The 21,439-nt window shown below is 41.4% G+C and overlaps 1 protein-coding gene and 1 long non-coding RNA gene across 3 annotated transcripts in view; one reads left to right on the top strand and one right to left on the bottom strand.

The window, feature by feature from the left end:
• The window catches only part of LOC143740275 (uncharacterized), a 231,033-nt gene extending 230,828 nt beyond the window's left edge, over positions 1-205 (top strand). The window contains exon 2 of the long non-coding RNA XR_013204821.1: positions 139-205. This is a non-coding gene — a long non-coding RNA (uncharacterized LOC143740275). The remainder of the gene's footprint in view (positions 1-138) is intronic.
• The window catches only part of snapc3 (small nuclear RNA activating complex, polypeptide 3), a 172,673-nt gene that overhangs the window by 54,166 nt on the left and 97,068 nt on the right, over positions 1-21,439 (bottom strand). The gene's annotated exons all lie outside the window — the stretch shown is intronic.

Raw genomic sequence — 21,439 nt, 5'->3', positions numbered from 1 at the left:
CGTATACATTGGCCGGCGTTATGAAATTCTGCCCCCACATACTGACGAAGATTTGTGGGGGCATGTTTGAACAAAGCGTTTTAAGAAGGCGTGGCTGAGCCTTAACTTTTACAAAAAATATCTCTTTAGGTTTGAAAGGTTTGAGCTTTGTAACTCTGCAGATCTTATACATGCACAAACAGCTACATAACAAACAAAAGAAAAAGGAAAACAAGTAATCGCATCATATGACCCCTTTAAACATTAATTAAACTCAATGTAGGCCTGCTATTGAAATAGATTTTTGGACATTGTAATGTTATTTTTTTCTGCAATTGTTATTGTATATATCTGATACAGCATTGGATTAGCAACCCCTCACTCCTGTCCCATCTACTTTTTAAAACAAACTTATGCCAATGAGTGCAGAAGAAAAAAACGGAACTGGCGAAAAGAGTAAAGAGGGAACACACTAAAGGCACTTGCCATTCTTTAGATTTCATCTCATTTGAAAAGTACATAATTTTAATAATAAAAGGCTGACAATGCCGATGACAACTTAGCAGACATAACTGAATAAGATACAATGTACTTATTGTGTTCAGGTTGTATTGTAAAAGACTTTTGCTGCTATTGAGATGTGATACTGGTAAGGTTCGGGTCAGGTGTGGTGGTATGGGTCGGTTTAAGGGTAGGTTAAGGTGTAAAGGTGTCAACTGTGTAATTACAAATGTAATTACATAAATGAATTACAGCTGTAATTACATGCAGGTATTTTCAAAATACAAGTACAATGTAAAAACATGTCTGTACACAAGTCCATTGTATCAAATTATTAATTTCAATGTATTAAATGTGGGTGGGTGGCGGATGACAGTTGTTGATTTTCATTATCGATTTTATCGATTAGTTGTCGCAGCCCTAGCTAGGTATGAGATATGGAACGGCTGTGCAGCGATGTATGTATATATGACAAACTAATAATGCTTATATCCAGCCTTTGCTTGGGCTGAAGCTGAACGCATTTAATTTTTGTGTGTGTTCGGGAAGTTGCAGTGACAGAACCGGTAAAATTTTAAGTTAGAAAGGAGTAAAGCCTGTGTTTAGGCTATTAGGTAAATGTAATTTTGGCAAATAACTTTTACTTTAAATAAATGCTCATTTAAAACAGCCTACTTCAGTGTAATACCACATCATAGCGCTTAACACTAAGAATAAGAATAATTGTAATGTGACTGTCGGTGCGGATATCTAAATTACAGAATTTCATAGTTCGGGTATTTAGCATGTGGATGATTTATTTTTAACAGCAGATATGGGTGAAGTGTCTGCACATCTCTTATACACAGTTCTAGCCCTTCCAGGTTCCCTTTTTAAATGCAGAATAAAGACTGCCACCTGCTGGTATGGGAGAGTTATGTCCTCTCATGCAGGAGCAAAGCGTACATGCTAGTTGGCCGTCAATGTAGTCTGTGAGGTGTGTTCAAGCGCAAGTATTTAGCCCCGACACAGGCAATGCGGGGCAACGCCACTGTCGGCTTTCATCAGTGCTAGTACTTTTGTCGGTTTGGTGTGTCCAGTGTCCCCAACTTAACCCTCTGGGGTCTAAGGTGTTTTTGGGGTCCTTGAGATGTTTTGACATGCCCTGACATTTGTGCTTTTTCAGTTGCTTATAAACATATTAATGGCAAAGTTGTCATTACACTATTTAGCACAAAAAGGGCTACCATAATATGTGAGCAACATGTATGTACATGTTTGTATTTTTGAGAGAATATTGTTTATTCATGATTATTGAAAAAACTAAAACTTAAAGTTTTTGAAATAAAGCCACAAAACACATACTAAATATGTGTCCACAAGACTTTTGACTAATGGATGTTTTCGCCTAGAGTTTTTGCTTCAAAATGATCTGAAAATCATCCTGCCTAATCATTTACACAAAACAATACATTGATTTAAATTTTGTAAGACACTTTTTGTTTGAAAAGGCAATATGCGTGGGGGTGTGAATCATGAATAATGCACTGATTCACACCTGAGAAGACAATGGCCTGCATAATGAGCTGCATAATGAGCCTTTCACTACAGGTGTGTAACTGGGTACGAAAGAATGTGAGGACAATTTTTTTTAAATAAATAAATTATATATATATATATATATATAATAATTCATTACATTTATATAGCGCTTTTCTCGGCACTCAAAGCGCTTTACATAGAAGGGGGAATCTCCTCAACCACCACCAGTGTGCAGCATCCACCTGGATGATGCGACAGCAGCCGTATTGCGCCAGAACGCTCACCACACACCAGCTTACTGGTGGAGAGGAGACAGAGTGATGAAGCCAATTGGTATATATATATATGGGGATGATTAGGAGGCCATGATGGACAGAGGCCACTGGGCAAATTTGGCCAGGATGCCGGGGTTACACCCCTACTCTTTCGAAAGACATCCTGGGATTTTTTGTGACCAGAGAGAGTCAGGGCCTCGGTTTAAAGTCTCATCCGAAGGACGGTGCTCTTTGACAGTATAGTGTCCCCATTACCCTACTGGGGCGTTAGGACCCACACAGACCACAGGGTTAGCGCCCCCTGCTGGCCTCTCTAACACCTCTAGACACTATCATGGCGCTCCCTTGTGTGCGACATAGCGTAGCTATCCGAGTCGGGTTTTATTTGAATTTTTTATTAATAGTGTCGTTACTGTCCTTTCATGTGAGGTACGTTAGAGCCCATGTTAAGTATGATCGAGTGACTCTGCTACAACTAGGAGAACTGAGTTATAAAGGTCATTTTGAAACAAAAGTTCTCAACTCCTTCCCGGAGCTACATCTCCATGCTGGAGTGACGACAGGCCAGGCCACAACCGGGGGACTTTCTGGCACCGGGAGGCCGACACGGAAGCGTGGTAGGCGAGGAGGAGGGGGACGAAGACTCCGCCGATTGGTTAGCAAAAGCCGGCTAACTCTTCCGATTATACTCTTCGCCAATGTCCAGTCCCTTGTAAACAAGATGGATGATCTTTTTAGTCGGATGGCTACACAGAGGTACATTCAGGATTGTTCCGTTTTATGTTTCTGTGAAACGTGGCTTGGACAGAGGACCCCCGATGAAGCCATAACACCGGCAGGCTACACTGTTTACAGAGCCGACCGCAGTGCAATGAAATGCGGTAAAACTCGCGGGGGTGGAACGGTTATCCTCGTCAAAAGATCTTGGAGCACCGATAATACGGTAATATCACAGTCATGTTCTGAAAATGTGGAGTATATTACTGTGAAATGTAGGCCATTTTATTTGCCTAGAGAATTACAGTGCGTTATACTAAGCACAGTGTACATTCCTCCTGCGGCTAACGAGTATAACGCACTTAAAGAACTGCACGATATGATCAGCAGGCACGAGAACGCATATCCAGATGCTGCTATGGTAATCTTAGGAGATTTTAATCATTGTGACCTCCGAAAAACTATTCCCAGATTTCATCAGTTTGTTAACTTCCCCACTAGGGGAAATAGCACTTTGGATAAATGCTACAGCAATATTAGAGGTGCTTATACTGCGGTCTCCAAGCCGCATTTTGGGAAATGTGATCACCTTGCTATTCTGCTTCAGCCCATTTACACCAGGAGGCTTAAAGCAGACCCAGACACAGTTAAAACTGTGAATATGTGGACCGATAACGCTTTGGTGGAGCTGCAGGGCTGTTTGGAGGCCACAGATATGAACATTTTTAGGGAAGCGACAGACAATATCCATGAATATACAGATACTGTTATCAGTTATATTGACTGGTGCACTTCCATTTGCATCCCCTCCAGAACTATTAGAGTTCTCCCTAATCAGAAACCCTGGTTTAATGCGGATGTACGTATCAAAATTAGAAACCGGAGTACAGCCTTTAAATCAGGAGACATTATGGAGTATAAGCATGCCAGATATGAGCTCCAAAAATCCATCAGGGCCGCCAAGAGGGCATATACCCAGAGACTCGAGAACTGTTATAGGGAAAATAACACCAGAAGGATGTGGCAAGGAATCCAGTCAGTCACCAATTACAGGAAAGATGCAAATAGAACTGTGACTCAAGATCCCTCTCTACCTGACAACCTTAACAAGTTCTATGCCAGATTCGACCAAAACAACAGAGACACACCCTTAAAAGTCCCCTATAACTCAGAGGAGACTGTACTGCAGGTGACGCACTCACAGGTCCTTAAAGCTCTGAGGAAGGTGAACCCCCGTAAGGCTGTGGGACCCGATGGTGTGGCCCCAAGAGTTCTTAAAGTTTGTGCTGAACAGCTGGCGGAGGTGTATACGGACATTTTTAACACTTCTCTCCTCCAAGAAACAGTCCCACGTATTTTTAAGTCCTCTATTATAGTGCCGGTTCCGAAAATAACAAACACAATGACAATGAATGATTTTAGACCAGTGGCGCTCACATCGGTTGCCATGAAGTGTATGGAGAGGCTGGTCCTTCAACATATCAATTCTGTGGTTCCAGACACAGTAGACCCTCTTCAGTTTGCCTACCGCTCGAATAGGTCAGTGGATGATGCGGTGGCACTGGCACTTCACTATATTCTGCAGCACCTGGACACTCATAACACATATGTACGGCTATTGTTTCTGGATTACAGCTCCGCCTTTAATACGATCCGGCCGATGAAGCTGACCGGTAAGCTGACAGAACTGGGAGTACCAACGACCACTTGTAATTGGATAACAGATTTCCTCACAGACAGGCCACAGGTGGTGAGGATGGGAAAGAATGTCTCAGCTGAGCTTACAGTGAGCACAGGAGCCCCACAGGGCTGCTGCCTCAGCCCTACACTCTTTTCACTGTACACATATGACTGTGTTAACAACTCGGACAATAATAATATCATCATTAAGTATGCAGATGATACGACTGTCCTTGGTCTCATCAGAGAGGGTGATGAGTCATCATACAGGGACATGGTTCACAAGGTCACTGTCTATGGGGAGGACAATGATCTCGTTCTGAACATCAATAAAACAAAGGGACTCATTCTGGATTTTAGGAGGAGAGCCCCCCTCCTACAGCCTCTCACCATTAAGGGGATTGAGGTGGAGCGGACTGACAGCTACAAGTTCCTTGGACTTCATAACTAACCTCAGCTGGACTAAAAACACTGTGGCAACAGTGAAAAGAGCCCAGCAGAGGCTGTATTTTATCAGAGTACTGAAGGCGGCCGGACTTAAATGTCAACCTTTAACCCATGTCTACAGAAGCCTTGTTGAAAGTATCCTCACCAGTGGTATCACAGTGTGGTATGGTAACACCACCCTGGCTGAGAGGAAATCACTGCAACGGGTCATTAAAACTGCAGAGAGGGTCATCGGCTCTAACCTCCCCTCCATGGACACTATATACACCCAGCGCTGTAGAAGGAAAGCACAGAGCATCCTTAAGGACAAACACCACCCAGCTTATCCTTTGTTTAAATGGGTGGACTCGGGCTATAACCTGAGACACCGCAGGCCTGTGAGCATTAGTACCCACAAGGCCCGTCTGTTTAACAGCTTCTTTCCGGCCACTGTTAGGCTAGTGGCACAGGACATTAAGGAGGGCAAAAAGTACCCCATTCCATGTTTTTAAACACTGTAATGATTAGTGTAAGAGTATTTAATTCTATTCAGAGTATTTCTTTTTTACGTGCAATATTATTACTATTTATTACAATGTGTATCTATTTAGGAAGGTTATTTATATCCAGTTTTTGCATTTTTTAAAAATGGTTTGTTGCTCTTTGCTCTACCTTAGGATGTGTGTGTGTGTATATGTATATATGTATTCTTTTTAAATCTAAAACCTGACTCTGAGAAACGCACAAGAATTCCAATGTACCTGTACTGTAACGTACCTGTGCAAATGCAAATAAAACTTTGAACTTGAACTTGAACCTCTTCCAGCAGCAACCTGGTTTTCTCAGAAGGTCTCCCATCCAGGTACTAACCAGGCTCAGCCCTGCTTAGCTTCAGTGGGTAACCAGTCTTGGGCTACAGGGTGACATGGCTGCTGACCAAATAGCCTATATATTCCCTGTATATATATATTCTACAGAATTGGTTCAGTTAGAGTTGGAAACATCTTGAAAATATTTGTCTTTTTCCACAAATTTTGTATGCATGCAAATTGTATAATATCCAAGGTAAACATTTCTAGTAATTGTGCAGTTAATTCTCATACTGTATTTTCAGAAAGTTTTGGAATATGTATCCTCTCCCCAAGTTTGTCACTAATAAAACACAATAAAAAAAGGTTACAATTACAATTTTAACAATATTTCAAGTGTAATCTTTCTTTGCAAAAAGTATACATTTTATCATATTTCAAAGGTAAGGTTTCATTAGTTTGAATATTGGAACAAACATTATAATAACATCTTAGTTGATAATTCAATATACCTACATTATTTTTGTCAAAACATCCCATACTATATATTTAACATATGAGCAGAAATTGGCGAACAAAAGCTTATTTGATGTAGCAGTAGTCTTTTTTTTTTTTACAGTAAAAACTAGAGTTGGGGTACTCTAACTCGGACTCGAGTCCCATTTTGAATGAACTCGGACTTGTCACGTACTCGGACTTGACACGGACATTTTAGACTCGGAAAAATGTCAGAGTCCAGTCGAGTCCGGGCACTGGAGGACACAATATTATTCAAAACGAAACAAAACTACTTGTGTTGTTTCCGCGTTGAGTATTAGCCAATCACAGACATGTATATTAAGCGCATGAACACAGTGGCAAATCAGAGGCATTTTAGAGTCAACATGCGGAGAATTCGTTTAAAAAGTATGTTCATAATCAGCACAAGCTTTATCCTTTCGCAAATCCCCTCATAAAGTCTAGACTCGATATAAATGAGAGATTCACTGTGCAGTGTTGACAACTTCCGTGTTTATGACGAGAGTTTTAGGGAGAGTCCAGAACGCGGTAAGTAAGTGGTGGCTTAAAGGAGCGCTATTGACAGTCTAAATAATAGTTTTGTTTTTCGTGCTTCTAGAGGACCAGTGGTTACGTTCACACTGTAAATTATAAAGAGTGATAACTGCATTTAAATTTGGGAGTGAATCCGCTCAATTTTAGTCCTGTGAGTCATGAAATTGCGATGATTGACAGTAACCATAGCAACATGAGAAAGTGATAACCATAGCAACATTTTGGCGTCTAATAATTTTATGATTTTTGTTACATTTACACTTTAGTCATAAGTTTACATACGCCTTTCAGAATCTCCAAAATTATTTTTTTATTTATTTAAAATAAATAAAGCGAAGCGGACTCCGTTTGCCGAGTGTGTCCGAAAACGCTGGACAGTGCATGCAAGAGACCGAGTGTGTCCCAGAGTGCGCTCGACAGTGCGCGAGAGAGAGACTGAGTGTGACTTTTATTTAAACTTATATAAACTAATATAATTTATTTTACTGGACAATTTAAAGCTCATAACCATTAATATTTTGTTGTTACCTGAAGTACTTCGAGTGCATTGTTTGTATCATGCAGTATTTGTCCTGAAAAGTAAATGTGACGTTTGTTACCTCAATAAATTTAAGGTCATTCCTGTTTTATTTGTGTACATTAATTGTTAACATTAAAAGTACACTCTTTTTACGACTAAAATAACAGTAAAGGGTAAAAAAAAAACTGAATTCCCAAAAATTAAAACAGAAAGAACGGAATTTGCAAAAATTAAAACGGAAAAAATGGCATTTGGGAAAATAAATAAAACGCAACTAAATATACACAACTATTTCTAACCCTGCAAACATTTAGTGATGCTCAAGAAGTCCGTTAAGGATGGAACTGGATGTAAATTGGTGTAAATTGTTCTTATTTTGTTGAAAAATTAATTAATTAATTTAGTCCTCCCCTTCAGAGGCTAAAAAAGATATTAGCATGTAAAACAAAGTAAGAAAAAATTAAACATCACCATCATCTTGCTCAAAAGTTTATCCCTGTCTCTTAATGCATTGTGTTGCATTCTTGAGCATTACCTTGCAGATTCTGAAAGATGTACAATAGGTAAACGTATGATTTTGACTATACATTGCAATCATCTTGTAGGGCCAGTTGTTCAAAGGTAAGCTGATCGGATTTTGGTTATCGGATTGGATCAAATCTTGAAAATGGGTTGTTCAAAAGGGAAAGAAGGAATCTGAAATCAGATTAGATCATGGAATCCAATCCTAGTTTTAATCTGGATCAAACCTTTAGTTTGTGTTGTTCAAAACTTGTCAGTGGGATTTGGATAACTTTGATCCAAAAAAACAGGATTATCCTGATCCCAACAGGGGGTAGGATTTCAAGGTGGATTTCAGGAAGAAAATGTAGTAAAACTTTAAAATTGGTCAAATAATACATTTGTATCATTTAGTGTACATACTTTTATTTATATTTTGCAATTGACTTGTGTAACCGTTGTAACAGTAATAAAGTAGACATAGGCTAACAATTAAGCTATTCAGTATAGTAATGTAAAAATAAAATTAAAATTATCTTGTCCCCATGAAATAAAGCCCCCAAACAGATTTCAATAACAAACAAAAATAATATATTAATTTTTCAGTCATTCATCACATTAATTTCAAAGAAACAATCATCAGAGATGAGCCTGTCAAAAATAATGTCTAACAATTGCATCCCTTACTATACGTCCAGTCAGTCCCTGATTCTGACAGACCACCAGAGGTTGGTCTGGTTCTTCAACAGGCTCAGGTGCATCATAAACATCCTCACAGAGAGGGACATTGCGCCTGGTAGCAATGCTGTGCAGGATGATACACGCAAGTATTATGTTGCATGCTCCCTGTGGTTCCACTCGCAAGTAGTTAAGGCATGCAAAGCGTCTCTTCAGAACTCCTTTTAAACGCTCAATTGCACATCTTGTTTTGCAATGAGCAGTGTTGAAGCGTGCCTGCGCAGGAGTGGTTGCTGCAAGAAAAGGAGTCATCAGCCATGGTAGGAGTGGATAAACACTGTCTCCTATTATGCCATCCGGTCGGTTGGTTTGGAGCTCTCTGTATAAAGCATTCTCTCTCAGGATGTGTGCATCATGAACAGACCCAGGCCACTTCACGACACAGTTTGTGATGATGAGGTCAGCATCGCCCACAAGTTGGATGTTGATGCTGCGCCATCCCTTTCGGTTGATGTACTCCCAATCCCTCTCATGAGGTGCTGGGATATGCACATGAGTGCAGTCAATAACCCCAATAGTATTGGGCATGTTCCCCAAAAGAAAAAACTTGTGCTTGGTCTGGGCAATCTGGACATCCTTTGGAAGTGAAACAAACTGATTGACCAGGCTGGCCAATGCAATTGACACAGCTTTCACTACATCACTCACAGTTGATTTGTCCACTCCCATATTATCTCCAGCAACTTGGTAGAAAGGCCCAGATGCATAGAAGCGCAGACCAATGAGGACCTGTTCTTCCACAGACAGACTGTGACTCCTTCGGGTTCTCCATTGAAGTTTTGGCCTGACAAGGTCTGCAATGTACTTAATATCAGCATTCCCAAAGCGAAAGCGAGCATACAGTTCTTCAGTGGTGTATTGCTCCAGTGGTTGTGCACGCTCAACATACACCCTTTGACGGTATCCTCTTCCACCAACATGGTGATAGCGATGGACAATACCTGCCATGTCAGTGCCTCTCTCTAAGTCCTCTGAGAAAGGCTGAATATAAGATGGCTGTCAAATACCCACACACCAATTGGCTGGCGTGCTGTGGCTTGTGTTCAATTAAATCAATCATGCCCAAGGCCTATAAATTCTATGTTCACTACAACAGAGGCGGCGAAAACATGGACTCAAAAGGACCTAATTTCACTGTTGCAGAAACCCATGCACTGCTGGAGGGTGTTAAGTGCCATTATGCCTCTATAGTAGGAAGCTCTGTTACAGGTGGAATGGTGACTAACAAAAGAAAGAAAGACATTTGGGTTGAAATCACCCAGAATGTGAATGCAATGGGGTCTGGCCAGAAGAGGACCTTGGAGCAAGTGAAATTTAGATGGAAGAATCTGAGGGCCAGAGCAACGAAGGACCTTGCTGAAGCAAAAAACACCCAAACAGGCAACAAATACTTTAAGAAAGGTGAATACAGAGATGTGATTCTGGACATTATTGGAGGTGAGAACTCTAAAGCTCTGCATGGGATTCAAGGTGTTGTAGGGGATGGTGAGCCTACAATTGTAGAGGAAAGTGAGCCAGTTCCTCCTAATGCAGAGGAAACATTCATTCTGGATCTCAGCACTATTATTGAAGAACAACCTGGATCCTCACTGGTAGAGCCAGCAGTCACAGGAGCTCAGAAAAGAGGCTTGAAGCGTCCTTTGCCGAATAAAAATGATGATTTCTATGAATCACTTCTTAAACGTGAAACTGAAAGAGCAGAAGCACAGATACTCCTGGCAGAGGAACAAATCAAGCTGACCAAACTACAGCAAACCAAAGCGAAACTTCAGATCCACCTCCTAAAAGCGGGGCTTGGAAATGCTGGTCTCTCCTCCTCAGATGAAGAATAACACTGAACATTCTTTATTTCGTTAACTATTGGATATTTAGTTTTCAAAATGTCCACAATGTATTTGTTAATGTATGTTTGTTGTTTATTTTGTTGTGGTTCAGATGTGGGTCATAAAATAAATTATGATTAGAAGTGGATGTTTATGTTATTTTTGTGTTTTGTCTCAAAATAAGAAACACTTACAGTGACCCCATGTTGGCTCTTCTACCTGTTCTTTACATAGCTGGTAGCCCACATTGTAATATGTTGTCCCATTTAGAGCACTGGTAATCCAGATTTGGTAATCTTGAAAACTGTGTATCTGAATCAGGGTGATCCAGTCCAATGTTGCTTTGAAAAACCGGCATAAAAGTAAGACGGATTACCTGATCCTGGATTGGAAAAAATGGGATTTACAACCTGTGGAGTGAGAGCGGAATGGCTTGTCGGAAGTAGCAACAGTAACTAAGAGGGGCAGGTCTTTGTGAAAGGTCACTTTCAAATCATTTAAATCTTTGTGGACTCGGCCGGACTCGACTCAGACTCGGATGTTAAGGACTCAGACTCAAGTCCGACTCGACCCCCTTTGGACTCGGACTCGATTGTTAAGGACTTGGACTCGACAAAGGTGGACTCGGACCCAACACTAGTAAAAAATGTATAATCTATCCAAAACTAATCAACGAAATCTTGTCTAAACATGGATATTTAGTCTGTAACATATCGTGTTTATGATATATTAGCATATAATGTTAAATTGCATTCTGTTGATTATCCAAAGACATTTTATTTCAACATATTTCAGTCTATTTTTACTCATCTCAGTAGGCTATAGCAATATAGTTTGGATGTGTTAATGTAAAAATAACATGTTTACTAATGTGCGAGTGTGAATGGCACAGATGTACAGTTGTAGTAAACAACAGAGCACGCGTCTGTGCCGATCATTCATTCACACAAACAAAGCAATTCATATTTAAACAGTCTTTTTGCGGTTTACAGACACTATTCCATATTGCGATTAGAACAAAGCACTTAAGAATAAATAACTTACCATTCACATCACCTGGATACATTGCTCCTTGAAATGAAACTACCCGCACTTCTGTTTTTTTTATATAAATTACTTCGTTTAAAAGAAGAGAATTCAAGCTTCATGTCTGATTCAATGTCAAATAAATTTTTCGTCGATGTGTTTTCCTGCAATAAGTTTATATTGTTAATTGTACGTTGCAGCAAGGAAGTAAACAAATGACAACGCTGTTTGGCTCTACAAACCAGCTTGTTAAATGCTCATTCATACCTAACGTTACAAACTTTTTTAAAATCTCAACAGCGAACTTGGAATTAGTGTTAATTATTCTTTGATTAGAGCTTTTATGTATTGTTTATCTACATGCTTGTTTATCTACAGGCATGCTAAACATGGTTCTGTGTTTGATTTGGCTAACTTACTGTAGTAACGTTAAAGGTATTGTAGGTAGAAATCCCCAAAAATACTTTTTTCCAATTTTTTTCAAACTGTCTTTATATATCAATGCATAATTAAAATGTAAGTACTCTGGAAAATAAATTATAAAAATCGAGTGTCTGTAGTTCTCTCAGGACTGTAATAAACACAGCTCATTATTCCATTCGGGACGAAAGAAATGATTGGCTGGGGCGACTGTCACTCTCCCTCGCTACCATGGATACCACCTCTGCTGATACAGGAGGAGCCCAAATGCGCGCACCCGTTTGAAAAGGAACGGAAGCTAGTAATAACAAACAATTATGGCAGAGAAAGAACAGTCACAATTCTCAGTAACGTTACCTGCATATAGAGGCAGCGAAGTCAAACGAGTTAAAAAAGGAAGACAGTATTTGAAAAGGCTATGAACAAAAAGTCTTTGGATAAATAAAGAAATCATAAGAGAGTCGGTGTGGCTTTCCAGCGTCGGCTACAACTGAGTGATCTCAAGGGGCTGAAAAGTGACTCCATGATGGCTTTATTTCTGCTGGACAGGTAATCTTGCTGTTTTCATTTTGATGGCATTTATTTTTTCATGAAGCATGTATCACTAGCACACCTAACTACCTAATATTAGCTACCTAACGTTACGGAGCATAACTAACGGTACTGGCTTAGCTATGACAGTGTAACTTTGGTGTCGACTAGTATAACGTTACTGTTAGTGAGCCAGGGTTGAGACGATAAATAAGCAATAAGCCTATCTGCAGTCGAAAGCTGTTTTATTTAATTTCGCCGAATCTAACTTTAGGTTAAAAAGTTTAGGGGATCTATTTTTATACCTAGCTTTACCCTCTGCCTAAACTGTGTTCCTATTTTCACCGTGAACTCTACCTACTCCGTTTTTTCACGTTTGGTTTGTTGTTATATGCTCTACATATGTTTACATATGTCTTTATGTTGTATCTGTATGTGCTATACAATCTATGTTGTGTGTGTGTGTGTTATATTATCTTGGGTCTGCAATGCAGTTGTGAGAAGGTGTTTGAGTGTATGTAATTCAGTTTATCTGTAAACAATCTTATGTTATGAATCTTACAAATTCACCTTCATCACAGTGTAACTGATAGTAACGGCAAACGTGTATCAATGAAGCTATTTATAGCTTTGCCTTATATTGAGTTTGATTCCGTTACGAGCTAGTAAAATATTTTAAACTTTACAAGTATCGTTATGCGAGCTGGATAGTGAGTACTAACAGCCATACTAATTGTTTATATTCATACTGATAAAGTTAGTTATTTTATTACTTGTGATTCTGACATGATGTCGTCACTACATCTGGTAAAGCTGGTAAACACGTCCGACTCTTCCAGCTGAGCGAATGGCCGGGATCGCGCGTTCATTTGTTTTGGGGGCGTGGCTTTGGAAGGAGCCGAGTAGGGAGGGAGTGGGAGTTAATGGAATAATGAGCTGTGTTTATTGTAGTCCTAAAAGGACTACAGACACTCGATTTTTATAATTTCTTTTCCAGAGTACTTACATTTTAATTATGTATTGATATATAAAGACAGTTTAAACAAATTTTGACAAAAAGTAATTTTGTGGATTTCTACCTACAATACCTTTAAAGCCAATGTTTAGTGTTCGTTTTGGGTTAATAGTTCTGGCGACAGATATTTGGCTACAATCATTCTAAAAATACAAAAGTAACGGTGCCATATAGTCAGTAGTGATCACTATAGATCCGCAGTCTTTACTCAGAAAAATCCTTTTGAGAACTGTAACGTTAGTATAATTTCTTAGAACGATTATATGAAATTCTTGTTTATGAATATGAAGCTTATTTTTTTTAATACTATAATAATTAGTACAATTTAATTACAGCGTATCTAAATAGAAATGAGACAGATATAACAACAAAAAACAAACCTCTCTCAAACGTCGTTTAACAGGCGTTCTTGAACAGGTTCTGCTCGAACATCTTCACTAACATTCTCTGGGTCCGATTGGTTTCATTGACGCCATTGTTAATAATACACCAAAGCACAAACTACCGGTAAAGTTACGGGGCGTGACGTTTCCGAAAAACGTGCACTAGGCGGTTAGTGAATGACAACACACTGGGCCAGCTAACCAATCTGAGCCCATTGCGTATTTCTGAGGGACTGGCTTCATAGAACCCGGAAACCATCAGTTTTTACAAGGAGGGACAGAGCAGTGTAGAATAAAGGTAAAATATTGAAAAATAATGCAATTTTTTAAAACGAAGCATGAATACATGTTACAGTGCACCTCACAAACACAATCAAGCCTTCGAAAAAATGTGTTTTACCACCCCTTTAATTGATGTTCATTTTAAACAGTATTGTCTTTTTTTGCCCCATTTTTGTCATGAGTCTGGTATCCTTCTCTGTCTCCCTCTTCTGGTTACACACAAACATGACCTCACGCACCTTCACTCACCCTCAGCTGTTTCTAGTTACACTCTCATCATGCCCATTCTCTCACACCTGTTCTCTCTCTCCTCTAATTGTTTGTGCTACTTCATGCACTCCCTTTCCCTGTTTCTTTGCCAGATTATTTCGTACTCTACACATGCAAGAGGCATCTTCCGACCTGCTGTATCTGTCCTGTCCCAGTCCTGTCTTGTCTGAGTTCGATCCGTCATCCAGCCTGGCTCAGGTCAATCTCTATTTGTTCTATTCTAACCTTTGCTCTACACTCTGTCCAGCCCGCCTGCTGCTGACGAACACCAGAGCATTCATCTCTCCAACAATAAGAATGCTCATTCTCTAAGGGATCAGTGACCAGAGCCTCCCGGATCCTGTTCTCAGACTGTTTGCCGCTGTCTACTTGAAAGAGAGACTTTCTCATTTTATGTTATTGGAGCGTTAGCATTTACGGCTGCTTTTCTGTTATTTATCTCAAGACATATTTCCATTGGACTGTGTACACTCTCTTAATTAAAGACACTGTTATTTGCGTTTAACTTTTGGGTCTTACCTTTCAAAACAACAGAATAATCTGGCCAGACATGGACCCAGCGAACACGAGTCCGATTCAGACAGCTGTTGAACTGCAAGGTGCTATGCTCGGCAAGCATGATCAGGAGATTACCGCTGCACGACACGCTGTTCAGACGCTGTCAGCCCAACTCACTGATCTGTCTCTACAGTTCCACCAGCTCAGACGGGATCCACCTGTTCCTCCAAGACTGTCGGAAGTCCCAGAGCCCAGAATAAACAACCCCCCGTGCTATGCCGGTGAGCCCACTCAGTGTCGCTCGTTTCTCACGCAGTGTGAGGTTGTTTTCTCCCTTCAGCCAACTACTTATTTGAGGGAGCGAGCTTGGGTGGCTTACGTCATCTCTCCCTTGACCGGACGCACTCGTGAGTGGGGCACCGCCGCCTGGGAGGCTGAGGTAGTCTTCACTACCTGTTTTGATTTATTCAAGGAAGAGATGATACGCGTGTTCGACCGCTCTGCTCATGGAGAGGAGGCGTCTCGCATTCTTTCATCTCTTCGCCAGGGAAGACGGACTGTTGTGGATTATTCCATTGAGTTCCGCACCCTGTCAACCACCTGTGGATGGAATGAGCCAGCCCTTGTCGCACGTTTCTTAGAGGGGCTGAGTGCAAACATCAAGAATGAGGTAATCGCCCGCGAACTACCCACCCGTCTTAACCCTCTCATCGAGTAAGCCATTCATATAGAGAAGCGGTTTGACCTCCGCCGTCGCACCAGAGGATTGGATTCTTTCTCTCAACCAACTGTTTCAACCATCTCCGCTCCTCTTTCCACCAACCCTGAGCCAGAGCCTATGCAACTTGGTGGTCTCTGCATCTCTGCAAGAGAGAGGGAACGCCGCGTCATCAATCGACTTTGCATGTATTGCATAGCGGCCAACCATTATGTATCTGCATGTCCAGTAAAAGCCAACGCTTGCCAGTAGAGGAGTACTGGCGAGCGCTACCTCTCTGATCTCTCCATCGAAGTCATGCACCATCATCCCTGTAACTCTGCACTGGTCTGGTTCATCCGTTTCTTGTAACGCTTTGATAGACTCTGGTGCCGAGGGGAACTTCCTTGACGAGACTTGGGCACTTAAACAAGGTATTCCACTGAAGAGACGTGAGGAGACCACTCCCCTTTTTGCCCTAGATGGTAGTTCCCTTCCTGAAGTTCATCTGAGGTCCATCCCCTTATCTCTCACTGTGTCAGGCAACCACCACGAGACTCTTTCCTTTTTAGTTTTTCACTCCCCTTATTCCCCAGTAGTACTAGGACACCCGTGGCTAGTAAAACACAACCCTCACATTAATTGGTCTAATAATAGTATCCTCTCATGGAACCCGTCTTGTCATGTCGAATGTTTATTGTCTGCTAATCCAACTGTTTCCCCCGTCTCTGTTTCAGGAGGAGCCGGGTGATTTGACTGGGGTCCCGGAGGAATATCATGATTTGCGGGCGGTCTTCAGTCGTTCCAGGGCCAATTCTATCCCTCCTCACCGTCCCTATGATTGCAGTATTGACCTTCTTCCTAATACCACGCCACCCCGCGGAAGGCTTTTTTCTTTCTCTGCCCCCGGGCGCGACACGTTAGAGAAATATCTTTCTGAGTCCCTCCGCACCAGTACTATATTTGCTTCCTCCTCTCCAGCTGACGCAGGATTTTTCTTTGTTAAGAAAGAGGACGGCTCTTTGCGCCCCTGTATTGACTATAGGGGTCTCAATGACATTACCGTTAAGAATCGCTATCCCTTGCCGCTAATATCATCTGCCTTTGAGTTGTTACAGGGGGCAAGGGTCTTCACTAAATTAGATTTGCGCAACGCGTACCACCTTATTCGCATTAAAGAGGGAGACGAGTGGAAGACTGCGTTTAATACTCCGTTAGGTCACTTTGAATATCGGGTTCTTCCGTTCGGGCTGGTAAACGCTCCCGCTGTTTTCCAAGCTTTAATTAATGACGTCCTAAAAGATATGCTTAATGTCTTCGTCTTTGTGTACCTTGACGACATTTTGATCTTCTCCTCCTCTCTCCAGGTTCACGTACAACACGTACGCTGAGTCCTTCAGCGCCTTTTAGAGAATCGTCACCTTTCTCGGTTTCGTTATTTCGGCAGAGGGCATTGGTATGGAATCCACTAAGGTTCAGGCGGTCACCGATTGGCCAGTCCTGACTCTCGTGTTGCGCCTCAGCGCCTTCTTGACTTTGCAAATTTCTATCGCCATTTCATACGTAACTTTAATCAGGTAGCTGCGCACCTTACAGCCCTCACTTCTGTCAAGTCGCGCTTTAAATGGTCAGAGTCTGCTCAAGAGGCTTTCAATCATTTAAAGTCTCTATTTACTTCCGCCTCCATTCTTGTGACACCAGATGTTACTAGACAATTCATAGTCGAGGTTGATGCTTCTGAGGTGGGCGTCGGAGCCATCCTTTCCCAGCGCTTTCCTGCGGCCGACAGGGTTCAACCTTGTGCTTTTTTTCACACCGTCTCTCGCCCGCAGAACGCAACTACAATGTTGGAAATCGGGAACTACTCGCCATCCGTTTGGCTTTAGGAGAGTGGCGACAGTGGTTAGAGGGGTCCACCGTTCCGTTTGTTGTCTGGACTGACCATAGAAACCTAGAATACATCCGCTCCACTAAGCGACTAAATGCTCGTCAAGCTCGCTGGGCTTTGTTTTTTGGTCGTTTTGATTTCACGATTTCTTACCGTCCAGGTTCTAAAAACATAAAGCCCGACTCTCTTTCACGCCTCTTCGATTCCACAGATGTACCCTCGACTCCCAAGGTGATCGTTTCGCCAGGTCGAGTTATTGGTGCGGCTATCTGGGGAATCGAGACAGTAGTTAAGCGCGCTCTGTCCCGCTCCATCACTCCACGTAACGTCCCTAGGAATCTTCTTTTTGTACCTGTTACTGCACGTATGTCGGTACTTCAGTGGACTCACTCCTCTAAATTGACTGTCCATCCTGGCGTTAGGGGCACATTCTCTACCGTTCGTCAACGATTTTGGTGGCCCACTCTCGAACGAGATGCACAACGCTTTATTGCCGCTCTTGACTTTATTACTGGTCTCGTTTCTTCGGCCGGTAACACCGTCATCCTGACTGTCGTGGATCGATTCTCTAAAGCCGCACACTTTATTCCTCTCGCGAAACTTCCCTCCGCCAAAGAAATGGCCCAAGTTATGGTCACTCACGTTTTCAAGATTCACGGTCTCCCTTCAGACGTCGTTTCGGATAGGGGATCTCAATTCACATCACAGTTCTGGAGTTTTGTCGTTTAATCGGTCCATCCGTCAGCCTCTCGTCTGGTTTTCAACCCCAGACTAACGGTCAGGCTGAGCGCACCAACCAGATCGTTGGTCGTCTCCTACGTAGTTTGGCCTTTCGCAACCCCTCAACTTTGGCTGAGCAACTGCCCTGGGCCGAATATGCCCATAATTCTCTGCCTACGTCCGCTACCGGCCTTTCCCCGTTCCACTGCTGCTTAGGGTATCAGCCTCCTCTGTTCTCCTCTCAGGACGCTGATTCTAATTTACCGTCAGTAAAGCCTTTCATCCAGCGTTGTAAGCGCACCTGGACAAGGGTAAAGTCGGCTCTCATTTTATGTTATTGGAGCGTCAGCATTTACGGCTGCTTTTCTGTTATTTATCTCTAGACATATTTCCGTTGGACTGTGTACACTCTCATAATTAAAGACACTGTTATTTCCATTTCACTTTTGGGTCTTACCTTTCAACACAACAATTTTGCAACAAAATAATAGTTACAACTAGGGATGGGCATGATTAATCGACGATCGATTATTAATCATTAAGAATTTCGTCGATCACGTTAATTTGTTATCGATTATCATTAAACTAATGCTGCTGCGTTGCGTAGTGTGAGTGGAAAGTGAACGTGTTCCCCGGGCTGGTCAAGTTAGTGCGGAGGTACCTGTGCATCCCGGCAACGTCAGTCCCCTCAGAGCGGGTGTTTTCAGCGGCTGGACTGAAGCCTTGTTAACACTCGACGCGTCCGCACGAGCGCGAAGGTGAGCGCGGCAAAAATGACGTCATTGCGGTATTCGGTGTTTCACAGGCGAGCGCGTCGAGTATAAACGCCTCGTCTGTTTGGGGAGGTGCGCGCGCAGTCTGTGGAGACTCGCGCTGCAGAGCCAGGCGAAAGTGTAAACGAGGCTTGACGGTCAGGTTGCGGTCGCGTCTGACCTCAGATCATGTCATCAACATGCTTATCTTTCTCAACAAAAATCAGTAGACTGGTGTAGAAGTTGTATGTGAGTTACTAGTTATTTTTTATGAGGCTTTGTTAAGTAGCCTAGCCTAATTGATTGTTACAGTAGGTAGGCTAATCTCTCTCACCCTCTTTCTCGACTCAGTTCTTGGATAGTTTTGAGTTACATTTTGACAAAACCTGTCAGATCTAAGTATTATTATGTTTTTGGTTAAGTTATTGTTTAACATGATTTTTTTTATTATTTATTATTTTGGAACAAACTAGGGTCTCTGTTTAAGAACACCAACTCGCAGCTGCAGGTTCCGTTGCTTTCGAGCACCGCCGCGCATATATCTTCAAGTTTAGCCTAACCGAACGTCCAGTTTTACTGCCACAAGTTGATCATCTTGTAATAAAGATCTAATCGAGGAAAAACGCGCTGTATTTTTGTATTTTCATTGCATTTTTAATTTATAAAAAGTATATAATATAAAAATAAATAATGAATTTGAATATAAAAATATTAATGATTAATCGTTAGTCGATCGTTAATTCTCCCGACGATCGACTAAGAAAATTTAATCGAATGCCCATCCCTAGTTACAACTAAAGCCACAGCAAAATTGCAGCACACAGCGGTGTTTCGTGAACCAATCTGTGTCTTTCAACAAAACGTGAAAGTCAATGATTCAATGACCCCATTCATTAACCCTCTGGGGTCCACAAACGCGCCGGCGCTTTTTGCTCGATTTTTTTCACATAGCAGGAAAATAGACTTAAAATACGCTGTCATTTTTGGTCATACACTCTTAAGAAATATAAAAAAATAAACTATTGAATGTCTATTTTTTTGTGTGTCCACTTACAATCGAAATAAAACATTGTGCTTTTGTAAAATAAAGAAAATAAACAGGGTGTGCTTTCGGTTTCTCCATCTCCGTTAACCTTTTTTCTGGAGCACGTCTCTAAACTTAAACAAAACTCAGTGAATACTATTCACCCAAGCATGAGCAATATATCTTTATAATCATTTAAGTTTGTACTTTTAAAATATCTTATTCAAAATTAAATATCAGATATATACAGATTAAATATCTGAAGCGACACATGCAAACTAGTGGTGGAGGAAAAAATCGATTCTGTTCAGGATCGCGATATTTTGCGCACGCAATTATATCGATACAGTAGCGCAAAGTATTGCGATATTTAATTATAAAATTATCTGTTTTACTTTCCGGTTTTCTCAGAGTTTACTCTGATCATTTACATTTGCGTATTACATCCACAAGGTGGCGCTTGTTGCGGTGCTTTGTTGTCGTACATTCGACAGCAAATTCAAATGAAAATGGCTTCAGTATTACGGTTGTACACGACGCTCCGCATCTTTCAAATAGAAAGTGTGGGTAAATTTCGGTTTTATGATTATTCCCACTATTACTGCCATGACAAACCTTGGGGGTTCTTCCATCTTCCTGGGGTTTATGTTACTCTATTATGTCTGCTTTATGTTACTCTATTGTATTTAAATAATTTTAAGTTATGTGCTGGGAGCTCAGTGAGTTTTTTTTGTTTCATATTAAATATTACCTGCTCGGTCTTGTCTGTCAGCGCGTTGTCATTGTCCTCTATTTTCTCTGCTTGAGAACATGGGTTGAAATCGCCCTCTAAACCCTCATTCACTAAGTTAGGCCTATTCCCTAAGTTAACGTTAGTCCAGTTAATACTGTTCACTTGAAGGAGTGAATGAAAACGAGTGAGCGACAGGCGTTGAGCGTACATAAGCTGTGCATTCGTTAATGCAGTGCAATGTGGGACAGAGACGCGATCTGACACGCGTTCCATTTTCTCACAAATCTCTACGTTTATTTAAATAATTCAAGATTGCTCTTATGAGAATACTCGACAAAACTGACATTTTGGCATAATTTGTGTGTGTTATGGTTTGTTCAAGCCCGAAAGAGAACTTGATACTGACGCGCGTCTTTTCTGTGGGTCGTGTGTGTGTGTGTGTGTGTGTGTGTAATACAGGCAGGATTTAACGGATACTGCGTAATTGCGTTAAACATTTTTAACGCTTTAAACTTTTTTTTTGTTTTTGTTGCGGTGCCGCGGTGGGCAAGTGATGAAACCAGTGTTGCAATGTGTCCCGAATGTTCAAGAACAAGTTTTTCAGTTTTTACACTTCAGTTAATGTGTAGAAGATAATGTTTACAGAATTAAATGTGA

This window comes from Siphateles boraxobius, unplaced genomic scaffold (genome assembly GCF_051911475.1).
Source record: "Siphateles boraxobius isolate OS27281-9 unplaced genomic scaffold, OSU_SipBor_1 17, whole genome shotgun sequence".
Lineage (NCBI taxonomy): Eukaryota > Metazoa > Chordata > Actinopteri > Cypriniformes > Leuciscidae > Siphateles > Siphateles boraxobius.
This window is presented reverse-complemented; position numbering and strand designations above follow the sequence as displayed.